This window comes from Tupaia chinensis, unplaced genomic scaffold, assembly GCF_000334495.1.
Source record: "Tupaia chinensis unplaced genomic scaffold, TupChi_1.0 Scaffold143771_1, whole genome shotgun sequence".
Lineage (NCBI taxonomy): Eukaryota > Metazoa > Chordata > Mammalia > Scandentia > Tupaiidae > Tupaia > Tupaia belangeri.
In genome coordinates this window covers 326,282-339,673 of record NW_006203620.1, presented here as the reverse complement: position 1 = coordinate 339,673, position 13,392 = coordinate 326,282, and the positions used below count along the sequence as shown (strand labels likewise).

At 38.3% G+C, this 13,392-nt stretch overlaps 2 pseudogenes; one reads left to right on the top strand and one right to left on the bottom strand.

Annotated features, from left to right (window-relative positions):
• Positions 1-4,278: 4,278 nt before the first annotated feature.
• Positions 4,279-5,006, bottom strand: LOC102475495 (60S ribosomal protein L7a pseudogene; annotated as a pseudogene).
• Positions 5,007-11,750: 6,744 nt separating this feature from the next.
• On the top strand, positions 11,751-12,420 carry LOC114005423 (high mobility group protein B1 pseudogene; annotated as a pseudogene).
• Positions 12,421-13,392: the final 972 nt, after the last annotated feature.

The window sequence follows — 13,392 nt, the reverse complement described above, 5'->3', positions numbered from 1 at the left end:
TCTGGGGGGTGATTTCTCGCTTTCTGTCTCTATGTCTCTCTCTGTCTGTCTGGCGAGCGCACACGCCCTATAGTGAAAATCTCTCCAAAATAAAAAAAGAATACATATTGCTAGAGGTAGGGTTAAGAGAGTTGCTCTTTGCCCCTATTCTTGCCAGCACTAAATATAATCAATATTTTTAAATGGTGCCAATCTGAAGGGTGAAAGAGGCTATCTTATCACTCATATTTTATGTCCTTGACAACTTGTAAATTTCTTGCATGCTTATTGGTATGTGAATTTCTACTTCTGCTTACAACCTTTGCCATAATTTCTAAGCTGTTGACTTTTTCAAAGAAAAATTTAGGGAGTCTTTATATTTTGGGCATATGAATCTGTTTTCTTACATTTGATTTACAGGTATTTTCTCTTGGAGGGACTTATTACAGACTCTTTTATCCCATAGAAAGTTTTAAATTTTATGTTGTTAAATTGGTCAATCTTCTTATGGCTTCTAAGTTTCCTATCTTGCTTAAGAAGGCCTCCCTGATTGTGAGGTTTTAAAAAATATATTCTTCTTTATTTTCTTCTGATACTTTTCTGGGGAAATTTAAATCTTTAACCCATCTGGAATTTATTTTATGTGTGGTCTTACAGTCTAAACATTTGATTCCAGTTATCTAGCCAAAGAACATTCTTTTTCAATAACAAGCAATATTTATTTTCACATATTTAGTTTTAGTTATGTAAGTCTAGGTATGCAAGGTAGCTTACAGAGCACCCAAACCGAGGATAGTTTCACTCAGCCACCAAGACAGACAAGATATTTTTCATTTAAAAAAATGTATGCTTAAATTTATTTTTAAGCATTTTAATTGACAAAAATAATTGTATATATTTATTTTATTTGGTAAAATGTGATGTTTTGATGTATTTATATATATGTATTGTATAAAGGTTAGACCGTGCTAATTAATACCACAACCTCACCTACTTATTTAATTTTTTTGTTGTGAGAACTTAAAACTCTACTCTTTTAGAAAATTTGAACTATACATTATTATTAACTATAGTCACCATGCTATACAAATAGATCAGTAAAATTTACTACTCCAGTCTAACTGCTGGCCCTTCTTCATTGTCTTTTGATATCACTGTATATTTGTCTTTTTGTATTTGTGAATGTGGGCCCAACAGGTGGCATGGTCATTCAGGCAATGGACCCCATATAGCCAACTCTTTGGTTCGAGTCCCAGCCTTGGCGACTTGAAAAATCATGCTAGGCAAGTGTGTGTGCTTGCCCCAGATCCAAGAGAATGGAGGAGAAGGGATTGTGGTGTGACCATCCCCCAATAAATGGTAATTTCCCATTTTACCACTTTCTCTCTTTTTCTGTCCTTCTCCAGTGAACCCATGTGCCCAATGGCAAAAATCTAAAAAATGAAAGAAAGAAAGAAAGAAAGAAAGAAAGAAAGAGAAAGAAAGAAAGAAAAAAAGTTGTGACTGTAATGAATTATATTGATAGATTGCCTAATTTAACTATACTTTTATTCCTGAAATAAACTCTGCTTAATCAGAGTGAAATATTTTTTTACTACTATGCTGGAATCTATCTGCTAATATAATATGGAAACAGGAGCCAGCAGGTGGCATGGTGGTTAAGGGCCCTGGACTCCCACATGGCCAACCATGGTTTGAGTCCTAGGCCTGGTGGCTTGTTTTCTAACCTTCTCTCTCCCTCTTCTCTCTCTCGCTCTGTCTCTCGCTGTTCAAATTAAAATAAATAAAGTTAAATAAAAATATATATATTATGGAAACATATTGCATGTATATTCATAAGGGAAATTGATGTACAGTTTTTTCTTTGCAATGTTCTTTCATCACATTTTTTTCCTGAGACTTAAAGCAACAGGAATTTATTCTATCACATTTCTGGAAGCCAGAAATAAAAAATCAATGTGTAAATAGGACCTTTGAAGGATCCAAGAGCTAATCCTTATATGCCTTTTCCAGTTTCTGGTAGCTGTTGAAAATCCTTGGTATTCTTTGGTTTGTGGCTGAATCTCTACAGTCTCTTCATTTTAGAAAGACTTTTTCCTCAGTGTATTTGCATTTTCTCTTCTCTTCTAAGGACTTGCCATTGTCTTTAGGACCCATTGTAAATATGCCTTAATAATATCTGTAATTCAAATAAAATCACATCCTGAGGTTCCAGACAGAAATATCTTTTGGGGGTTACAATTCAACCAACTACACTCTACCATCTGGTCTCTAAAACTTTATCCTATCCCAGGTGTTAGTTGATGGCTGTCTTAGTCCATTTTGTGCCACTGTAATAAAATACCAGATTGAGTAATTCCTCACAGTTCTGGAGGCTGGAAAGTCCAAGAGTATGGCACCAGCAGCTGGTGAGGGTCTTCTTGCTGTATCCTCACATGATAGAATACAAAAGGGCAAGAGGGAACCAACTGCCTCATCAAGGCCCTTTTTAAGGCACATAATCCCATTCATAAGGGAGGAGTCCTAGTCCGCATGGCTTCATCACCTCTTCAAGGCCTCATCTCTTATTTTTAATTTTTTTGGTTTTGTGTCTTTATTGCATTTTAAAAATATTTATTATTTGTATTTAATCACATTTGTCACATTTATAAAAGGTTATGTGTAGAATAAATTGGGGTGTTTTATACCAATCTGGGATACTTGGAGTAACATACAAATTACTTTTTTAAAAGGTTAGTTAGAACTCGCATATTTCCTGTTTTTTCTCTTATGATTAATAATCTCTTTAGATTTCCTACCAGTGCTTGAGTTTACATATTGCATGTCTTGTTCAAAATGTCTTCATTTTCTTTAGGTTTTCAAAGTTGTTGACCACGTTGCATATAATTTTGTCTCATAATTATTTCAATCTACTAAGCAGTTAAATCTTATTTCCCATTCCTAATAGCTCTCTCTTTTTTTTTTTAATTAGGTTTCTTTTTTTAGGGCGCGTGCACTCGCCAGACAGACAGAGAGACACAGAGAGACAGAAAGCGTGAAATCACCCCCCAGGGGCGATGGTCATGCCGCAATCCCTTCTCCTCCATTCTCCTCTTGGGATCTTGGGCAAGCATGCACACGTGCCCGGCGTGAGTTTAAGCCACGGTGTCCGGGACTCGAACCGTAGTCAACTATGTGGGAGTCCAGCGACATAGCCATTACGCTAACTGCTGGTCCCTTCATTAGGTTTCTGAAGGAGATGGTCTGCTTTGTAGATTTCTTGATTTCAGTGTTCCCATTACGCTAACTGCTGGTCCCTTCATTAGGTTTCTGAAGGAGATGGTCTGCTTTGTAGATTTCTTGATTTCAGTGTTCTTTATCTTTTTTTTTGCTATAGGGCACGTGTGCTAGCCACAAAGACAGAGAGGAAGAGAGAGACAGAAAGTGAGAAATTACCTCCTAGGGGAGATTGCCATGCCACAATCCCTTCTCCTCCATTCTTCTCTCAGGATCTTGGGCACTCATGCACACGCACCTGGCATGAGTTTAAGCCACCGGGTCTGGGACTTGAACCGCGGTTGACCTTTTGGGAGCCCAGTGACATAGCCATTATGCTAACTGCTGGTCCCTATCTATTTTTCTTTGTGTGTCTGTGTGTGAGGGATATGTGGAGGCTATGTGGTAGTGGGAGTTTCTCTAATTTTAGCTTCTATATTAATTCTCTCTGCTTATAGCTAATGCTGTTTTTCTTGAATTATACAGTTAAATTCTTAGTTCATTTATTTTTTGCTTCCTTTTCTAAATAGTAAAAATATTTCAGGCTATAAATTTTTCCTGAAGTTTACTCTAGCCACATATTATAGATTTTACTTTATGAAGAGTTCTTTTTTGATTAATTTCTAGGTAATCTGTAATTTCAGTTTTGATTTCCCATTTGATACAGGGTCTGTTTAGAAGAGTGTTTCGTCATTTCCAAATATTAAGTTTTGAGGGGTTATATTTCTTGTTTAATTTTAGTCGGAGAACATAACCTATAAACTTCTACCTTTTGGAAGTCATTAATCTTTCTTTGTAGACAAGTACATTATTGATTTCTACAAATGTTCTATATATAAATGAGAATGACATATTGATTATATTATTCAGATTCTTTACATCCTTATTTATTTTTGTCTCTTTCATTTGTTAAATATTTCAAGAATTATATAAACTTTCCAATTATATGGCTTTCAGTTAAATTTTCTTGTGTTTTTAGTTTTACCCTTATGTATTCACTGCTAGATTGTTTGCTTAGTGCATATGTTTATGATATAAATTCTCTTTTTTTTTTTCCGAAGGAGAGCGTTTTATTACTTGTATGTACAGAAAACTCAATAGCATACTCTTAACCCAGTTTGGTGGCGAGCTCTTTAGCCTTTGCCTTTTCTAGCTTAGCGATGCGAGCCACAGATTTCGGGTCCAGGACGTTTCCTCCCCAGTGGCGGCGGATTTCATCGTATCTGTCATTGTTATTGGTCCTGATGGCTTCCACCAGCTTAGCCAGGGCACCTTTGTCCTCCGAGTTAACCTGTGTGAAGGCCACAGTGGTACAGGTTTTCCTGTGGACCAGGCGTCCCAACCCGGCCTTCCCCTTGATAATGCAGTAGGGAACCCCCATCTTCCGACACAGGGCAGGCAGGAAGACAACCAGCTTGATCGGGTCCACGTCGTGTGCGATCACCACCAACTGAGCCTTCTTGTTTTCCACCAAGGTGGTGACAGTGTTCACCCCTGGCTGGAGGACTGGTGGCCTCTTAGTGGGGACCTTTCAGCCGCTTGTAGAGGATGGCCCTCTGCCGCTGCAGCCGGAGGTAGCGAGGCCATTTGACAAAGAGGGTGAGGTCCCTCTTGGGCTGGATGTCCTGTCCTATGCCAAAATTCTTAGGCCTTTTCTCAAACAGGGGATTGACCACCTTCTTAGCCTCCTGCTTCTTCACCACAGCAGGGGCCGGAGCCACCTTCTTGTCCTTGGCCTTCTTTCCCTTTGGCATCTTGGGATACTGGAGGAGATAGCTAAATTCTCTTTGGAATGTACCTTTTATCATTATAAAAACATATCCTTGTTCTGTTTAATTCTTTTGGCTTTGAACGTCACTTAATCTGATTTTAATATTGCTACTCCTTTATTTTTGTTTTCCTTGACTTGATACAGTCCTTCTGGAGCTTTATTTCAGCTTTTCTTTGTTATTTTTTAGGAGTGTTCTATAAATACCATATAGCTGGACTTTCCTAAACTAAAACTGAGACGCATTCTTTTTTGAGGAAATGTTAATTTAACCCATCTTTGCTTAATGTGATTACAAATATATATATACACATATATGCATATATGTGTGTGTATATATATATAAGGTTTTTTGCCACAGAGTGTGAGAGACAGAATGACTCAGAGAGAGAAGGTATTGGACACGCCGCAATGCCCCCTCCTTCATCCTCCTCTCAGGAATTTGGACACACATGCACACGAGCTTGGCATGATTTTCAAACTGCCAAATCCAGGACTTGAAATATAGTCAAGCATGTGGGAGTCCAATGCCTTAACTACCACACCATCCGCTGGTCCCTACAAATATATTTGATCATATTTCTTCCATCATGTTTTGTTATACTTGTTTCTCCTTTCCATATTTCCTTACTTTTGCTAGATTTGTTATTTCTTAAAAATTCCTTAATTGCTCCTTTTATTAATTTTGAAGATATCTAAATATGTCTTTATTTTGCTAAATTCCTATACTTAACAGTCATATTTAAGGGCCAACAGGTGGCGTGGTGGTTAAAGGCTCTGGACTCCTGCATGGCTGACTATGGTTCAAGTCCTGGACCTACCTGGCTGCTTACTTTCTCACTTTCTCACTCTCTCTCTCTCTCTTTCTCTGTCCCTCTCTCGCCAAAATTAAACATAAATAAATAAAGTTAAATAAAATAATTATTTAAAAAATCAATCGTATTTAAGCTATGTTCCACTTTAGATGTATTGACATCAAATTATAAGCATGTTCCCCTCACTCTGCAACACATTTGACAAGTATCAATAGTTACTGCAAGGTGACTTGATTAGAACTCAATAGAAGGTGGAGAGACCAATAAGGCAGGAATTGGTGTAGTTCATATTGGAAGTTTTCCCTTGGAGTGTATGTGGACATGTGTGCATGTGTATTTGTGTGTGTGTTTCTTCTTAATACATACCACAGTCAATTGTCACATTATATTATTTTCATCTTTTAAGATTTATCTGTAAATATGATAACCTGTGTTTCTTTTGTCCCTCATTTTTACTTATCTTGAATTCTGTTTTGATTTCATTTCATTTTGATTCAAATCTTTTATTGAGTAATTTCCTAAGAAATAATACATAGTAATATTCTGAGTTTTAGAATGTCTGGAAATGTCTTTTTCTCATACAGATGAATGGTATTTGGGGTATAAAATTATTGAAGGACAGTCCTCTTCTCTTCATTTGTCTATAGTCATTATTCCATAAATTGTTTCCCTATAGAGGAAGATGAGAACTCTAATTTTAGTCTGCTTCTCTCCTTGATAAACAAAAACAAACTGAAAGAATCATCTTTTCTGAAAACTTATAAGATTTCTCTTTACCTGTGGAATTTGTAAAGGCAGGGAAATATTCTCTTATCTTTTACCTGGCTATCTCTTTTATAGCTGTTCATTTTTTGTTCACTCCTGAAATCCTATTATCTGTATATCAAGTTTTCAGGACATATCTTTATGTCTGTATCTTCTTGTTAGTCATAATTTCAACTTACCTGTAATTTTGCTCCAATATCATGAGCTATTTCTCCAGTTCATCCTCTGGGAAATTAATTTGGCTTTCATCAGTGACCATGTCCCTACTAAGGTGTTTTTTTGTTTGTTTGTTTTTGCCATAGAGTACAAGCACTCACTGGAGAGAGACAGAAAGAGGGAAAGTGAGAACTCACTCCTAAGGTATGGCCATGTTGTAATCCCTTTTTCTTAGTTCTGGAATTTTCGGCACGCACACAAATGCACCCAGGGTGATTTTCAAGCCCCCAGATCCAGTACTCAAGCCACAGTCAGCCACGTGGGAGTTCTGCATCTTAACCAACAATCCAACTGCTGTCCCCTCTACTAAAGTTTTTAATTTGCTAAACATATTTTATTTTAACCTCCAGAAACAAACTCACTTTTATGTCCTTTAGTTAAATCTAGTATGTATGCATTATATTTAACATTACATTTATAATAAAATCCAACTAAGTTATTAAGACTCTGATTTTTAAAAATGGGATGGTATATAGAGTAAGGGACAACATTTAAAAAGTGCCTGTCATAAAATGCAGATTGCCAGTACAAAAGAATTTACAGAAAGAGGTAATCAAATTAAAAATCAATGTCTTATTTATGAGCCTGTTCTAGTCCTTAGAGCTGGACGTTTCATTCATCTCACTACTTCTTGACCCCTTTCTTACTCCCATAGGCAAGCTTAAATTGGACTTGCTCCTCCTCTTTCTTCTTCTCTCTCTCCCTGATTGGGTAACTTAGGGAAGTACACTTACCTTCATGGCTCCTCGAAACTCAACCTCAAACTCTGGTCTTCAGCTAGTACTCAAGCTCGTCCACTCTATGAATATGGGGGGATTCAGACATTAAAGATATGAGAAGGACAGAAAGAGCAAAGCTCAGCATGAGGATGAGAGTGGTACGTGTATCTGAGTATGGAGTGCTCTCAGTGAGGAGCTAGCTTTACTGGAAGGAAGGTTTAACATAGAGGCAATGTCCAGGAAGCTCCTCTAATGGGGAACGAGGGTTATGCTAGGTAGAGGATGAGTTGTATAGCTATAAAGGCTCCTCAGGACCAATGCTGGTGGAACAAACTTCTTTACCTAAACTGTAAGGTGATGTTGAAGCCTGAGCAGTACACAGAACCAAGGGTCAGGTAGTGAGCTGAATTCAGAAAGGTAGAAGAATTGAATCAATTCATCAAAACAAAAGGATTAAAAATAGATATTGAGGGCAAGGGTCAGGGGTTGGAGATCCAGGGAGATTTGTAAGAAGTAATAAGAAACCAGCAATAGGCTAGAGAAATTGCTTGCCACACTCATGACTAACTTTTAGGTGCTTGCTACTATGTGGTATGTGGACATACTAAGTGAGAGGTGGGTGGTGGGAAGGAAAAGGCAAAATTGTTGTGGGTCTTGAAAATTAGACTAAACTTAAACTTAAAATAGTGCATTATAAAAAGCTGTAAATGAATTTTTATGCATAAGAGTAATACAATAGAAATGTTTTTGAGAACAGATGTTTGGCAGTTTGGATAGAAAAAGAGACTGGAAATCATATTGAAGATCACTTAGGTGGTTCAGGTGGGAGATATTGAGAATTTAGGGTTAGATGGTGGTAAGGAATAGAGAATGACATATCCAGGAGACATTGTGAAGGAATAATAGGATGTTTGGATGAGCTGAGCGAGTGAGAAGAGAGAAAGAATAATCAAAGGTCAACATGAAATTTTCTTTCTTTTTTTTTTGGTTTGTTTGTTTGGAGAGGTTATAATGGAGAGTAGGGAAGCTTGGGCATGTTAAATTGAAGCAATGACTAAAACATTCACTTGGTTCATGAATGGATTGCTGGGTTTAGCCCAAGAGTTTTTAATTCAGTGAAGTCAGGTGGGGTCACATAACATGCAATCTACCAAGATTCCTGGTGATGCTGAAGTTACTTGTCTAGTGACCACATATTGGGAACTACTGGCCCAGAAGAGTTGTTCTAACTTTTTATTGTTTGTGTTCATTTCTATCCCAGCACATCTGAGCACCATAACACACTTCTACTCATAGCAATTGATCACTAGGGAAAGGATTCTCACCCAGTGCTGAGGACCAGTGTGTCTGACTTTTAAAAGCAGTACCCTCCCCCCCACCACAACCACCTTCAGATGATTCTGAACACCATTCACTTGGAGAAAATTACTGAACAGATATGTGACTAAATTTAAATAAAGAAACCATAGCAAAACATAATATTTTCTTTGATCATGCGGAAGGCACTTAGGGATCTGGCCTGCTTCAGGATGCATTGAGGTGTGATTTTCTGACTCTTGAGTCTCTAGCTACCACCAGTGAGGGGAGTTGGGGAAATAGACCTTACTGTGGATGGATCATCTTCCACGGGTGGATAATCCTTGCAATCCCGTCGCCCAATCATTTGCAGGTAGGTGCTCTTTGCTACCCTGTAGTCCATATGAGGGTGTTGTAGATGTCCACGGAGAAAGCAAGGCAGCCATTTCCTTCTTTGGATCTCTGTTCTACTGCCACATTTGCCTTATTTGAAGTATACTATATACCTTGGACCCTGAAGAAGGCTTAAGCAGTTCTTAGGGATCAGGTAACTGGTACAAATTCACACCAAGTTGAGAGTGAAGGCAGACATTATATCCTTAGACTATTATATCATTATATCCTTATTCCCTTACAAAGACATAAGGTGTCACTGTGTTGGTCCTTGGAGGCATCATATATAGAAGTTCTCCAGGCCTCTAGAGGTTGGCCACTCTGCTCTGATTTGCCCTTTTCTTTATCCCTTCCTTAAGTCCTCTCCCTTTTACCCTTTCCTTCTCCCATGTCCCTGGCTCCCCCTTTCCAGGAAATTGCCCCACCCTTTCCCAACAGAAATAAAGCTTTTAAAAAATCTGCTGAACAACAAAGAAAAATCATGTCCTATGACTCTGCTGCCTCCAGTGTCTGCCGAATGTCAACAACTGTCCTTCCCTGCCTACTTCTGCTGAATCTGCAGACAGGAGGAAGGAATGAGCTCAAGACATTCTATCAGATTTTATTTTAAAACAATTTGGACATGCTAGTAGAGTAAATCAAGTGATATAGAGGTGTGTAAAGGAAAATACAGACTTCTTTAACCACTTCCATAACCAATTCTACACCTTAAGTAACTAATGTTAACAGTTTTGTGGTGTATCCTTTCACAACTTTCTCTATACTCTTATGAATGGCTATGTGTGCGTGGGTTTGTTTTCTGCATGAAGGGTAAAACATTTAAATGAGATTATGCTTTAGCTGTTACTCAACAACTTGCCTCTTCAAACAATATTTAAACTCATTGCTTTTTGTGAATGGTGAGATTCAATGAATTCTGATGGGCAGGGAAGACACCTTCCATTCTAGATTGTGGATGCTACAGGGATTAATTTCCTTCTGGACCACCCCCCCCCCAATCTGGTTTACAAGAGGGATTCATATTTCTCATTTTTTAGATAGTTTAACACTCACTTCTTGCCTTAAAATGCATTCATTTGACCTCTCCCCTCCTGCTGCCTACTTGACAGATAATTATTACAATATATCACTTTGACAGCTGTTTCCCCCATTCCTGGCTGCCCTGAGGTCTGACTTTTTATGGTGGCAGTGATACTTGTTGTTCACTACCACTTACAGTGTGCCCTTCCAATGCTCAACTATCTTAGACAGACTCAGGATGCCCAGTTTCCGCACTTGGACCCAATCTCCGGTCCTTGACTCCTGGCACTACACCTGTGTGTCAAGTGCTTTTTTTGTCTTGCTAGGTTATTCTGGGCTACCATATCCTTTGGCTCAATTGCATATATGTCAAGCTCGTTTCCTTCTTCACCCTGCCCCCATCTCAAAGCTGAGGTCAGTGGACAGCTGAGGCTCATACACAAATACCAATATAGAGGAGAATGGAGCTCATGGATTCTTTCTGGTGACATTTATGGGCATTCCCAGGAAAGGCACATGTTGACTTCATTGTCCATTTTGCTCAGGGTGTAACATCCCCACATGTTTACTAAAGTTATGCATCTGTGAGGTCCATTTCCCACTAATCCATATTGGAATATTTTTATGTTTTGAGTCCAATTTCCCCAGCCCACTATAAGCACAGGCACAAATTCTTCCCTCTCATCCTATTAGACCCCCCCAAGCCCCTCTTGGATCTTATAGTTATTCTGACAAGTGAGTCCTTCATGAAGTGTTTGTACAGTGTTAAGACTGAAGATTTAGAACACATTTTTTTGAATAACTGTTCTACTCTAGAGACCTGGCATTCAGACTTCTCCTTTTTCTATGTTCTTCTGCCTCTGGCCCCTGACCACTTTATCTTTCTAAACCAAACCTCCCTCTCTCTCCACATTATTCTTTGTTGGCCATGTCTGGAATCTTCTCTAATGAATTCACTTACATATGCAAATAATGGTGGGAAGTGAGAGGGAGGGAGTCCAGGGGAAACAAGAAAGAGCAAAATATTTAAGAAACACAAAATGGGGACCAGCAGTTAGCATAATGGCTATGGTTGCTGAACTTCCATGTAGCTGACGGCGGTTCGAGCCCTGGACCCAGTGGCTTAAACTCACGCCGGGCACATGTGTGTGTGCCCAGGATCCTGAGAGGAGAATGGAGGAGAAGGGATTGTGGCGTGGCCATCCTCCTCCCCTCCTTGGTTTCTCACTTTCCCTGTCACTGTTGCGGGGAGTGAATGGGCCCTAAAGAAAAAACCCAAAAAAAAAAAAAAAAAAAAAGAAGAAGAAAGAAAGAAAAGAAATAGAAAAAAAGAAACACAAAATGGAAAATGATCTATTGTAGATATTATGGTAATATCTTTGATTGAGCCAATATACAATGTATTCTGGATGGGAAAATTCATTTTGTATGCTGTAACAATATACAGTGAATGAATGTGAAAAATAAAATAGTAAAAAGTAAAGAGACAATGCCAGGGCAAGTTAAAACTGGACAGGCGCTGGGCGACTCTGTGCCTTGTGGAGGAAAGATAACTAAACATGGGCAAAGGAGATCCTAAGAAGCCGAGAGGCAAAATGTCATCATAAGCATTCTTTGTGCAAACTTGCCAGGAGGGGCACAAGAAGAAGCACCCAGATGCTTCAGTCAACTTCTCAGAGTTTTCTAAGAAGTGCTCAGAGAGGTGGAAGACCATGTCTGCTAAAGAGAAAGGAAAGTTTGAAGATAGGGCAAAGGCAGACAAGGCCCACTATGAAAGAGAAATGAAAATCTATATCCTTCCTAAAGGGGAAACCAATAAGATGTTCAAGTATCCCATTGCACCCAGGGGGTCTCCTTTAGCCATTTTCTTGTTCTGTTTTGAATATCACTCAAACATCAAAGGAGAACATCCTGGCCTATCCATTGGTGATGCTGCAAAGAAACCGGGAGAGGTATGAAGTAACACTGCTGCAGATGATAAACAGCCTTGTGAAAAGAAGGCTGCTAAACTGAAGAAAAAATATGAAAAGGATATTGCTGCATAGCAAGCTAAAGGAAAGACTGATGCAGCAAAAAAAGGGGAGTTGTCACGGTTGAAAAGAGCAAGAAAAAGAAGGAGGAGGAAGATGAGGAAGATAAAGAAAATGAGTAAGAAGAGGAAGATAAAGAGGATGAAGATGATGATGATGAATAAGTTGGTTCTAGCGCAGTTTTTTTTACTTGTCTATAAAACATTTAAACCCCCTGTATACAACTCATTCCTTTTAAAGAAAAAAAAATGGAAACGTAAGGCTGTGTAACATTTGTTTTTAAACTGTACAGTGTCCTTTTTTGGGTATAGCTAACACTATTGTGTGTGTCTTTAGATAGCCCTGTCCTGGTAGTATTTTTTTTTCTAAGAATTATTTTATTTAGCTTTATTTATTTATTTATTTAAATTTGACTAGAGAGGGGCAGAGCAAGAGAGAGAGAGAAAGAAAAGGAAAGGGATAAAGCAAGCTTCCAGGTCTGGGATGTGAACTACAGTTGGCCATGTGGTAGTCCAGTGCCCTCAGCCACCATGTCACTTGCTGGCCCCCTTAATGATATTTTCAATAGACACTAACCTTGCCTGATACAATATGGGGGTTGTAAATTGGCATGGAAACTTAAAGCAGGTTCTTTTTGGTGTACAGCAAAAATTAGTTATATATGGGGATGGTAGTTTTTCATTTTCAGTTGTCTCTGATGCAGCTTATATGAAATAATTGTTGTTCTGTTAACTGAATACCATTCTGTAACTGCAAAAAAAAAATGTTGCAACTGTTTTGTTGACATTCTGAATGCTTCTAAGTAAATACAAATTTTCATTAGTATTGTTGTCCTTTCCACAGGTCTGAAATTTTCTTCTTGAGGAAAACCTAGTCTTTTGCTTTTTGCCCATTTTGGGTTACATGAATTACTACAGTGTTTATCTTTTCATTATAGTTAGTTGTTAAATTTTTGTCTACACATCCTGCATATCATGATGGGGGTAATAAAAAATTGAGACACTTTTCATCCATAACTGAAATTTCAAAATGTTAATTAGTTGATAACAAATTTCACATACCCCACTTAAGATTTACAATGTGAAGAGTAACCAGTCTACTCACAGCATGGAATTATTAGAATCAAACATTTTGAA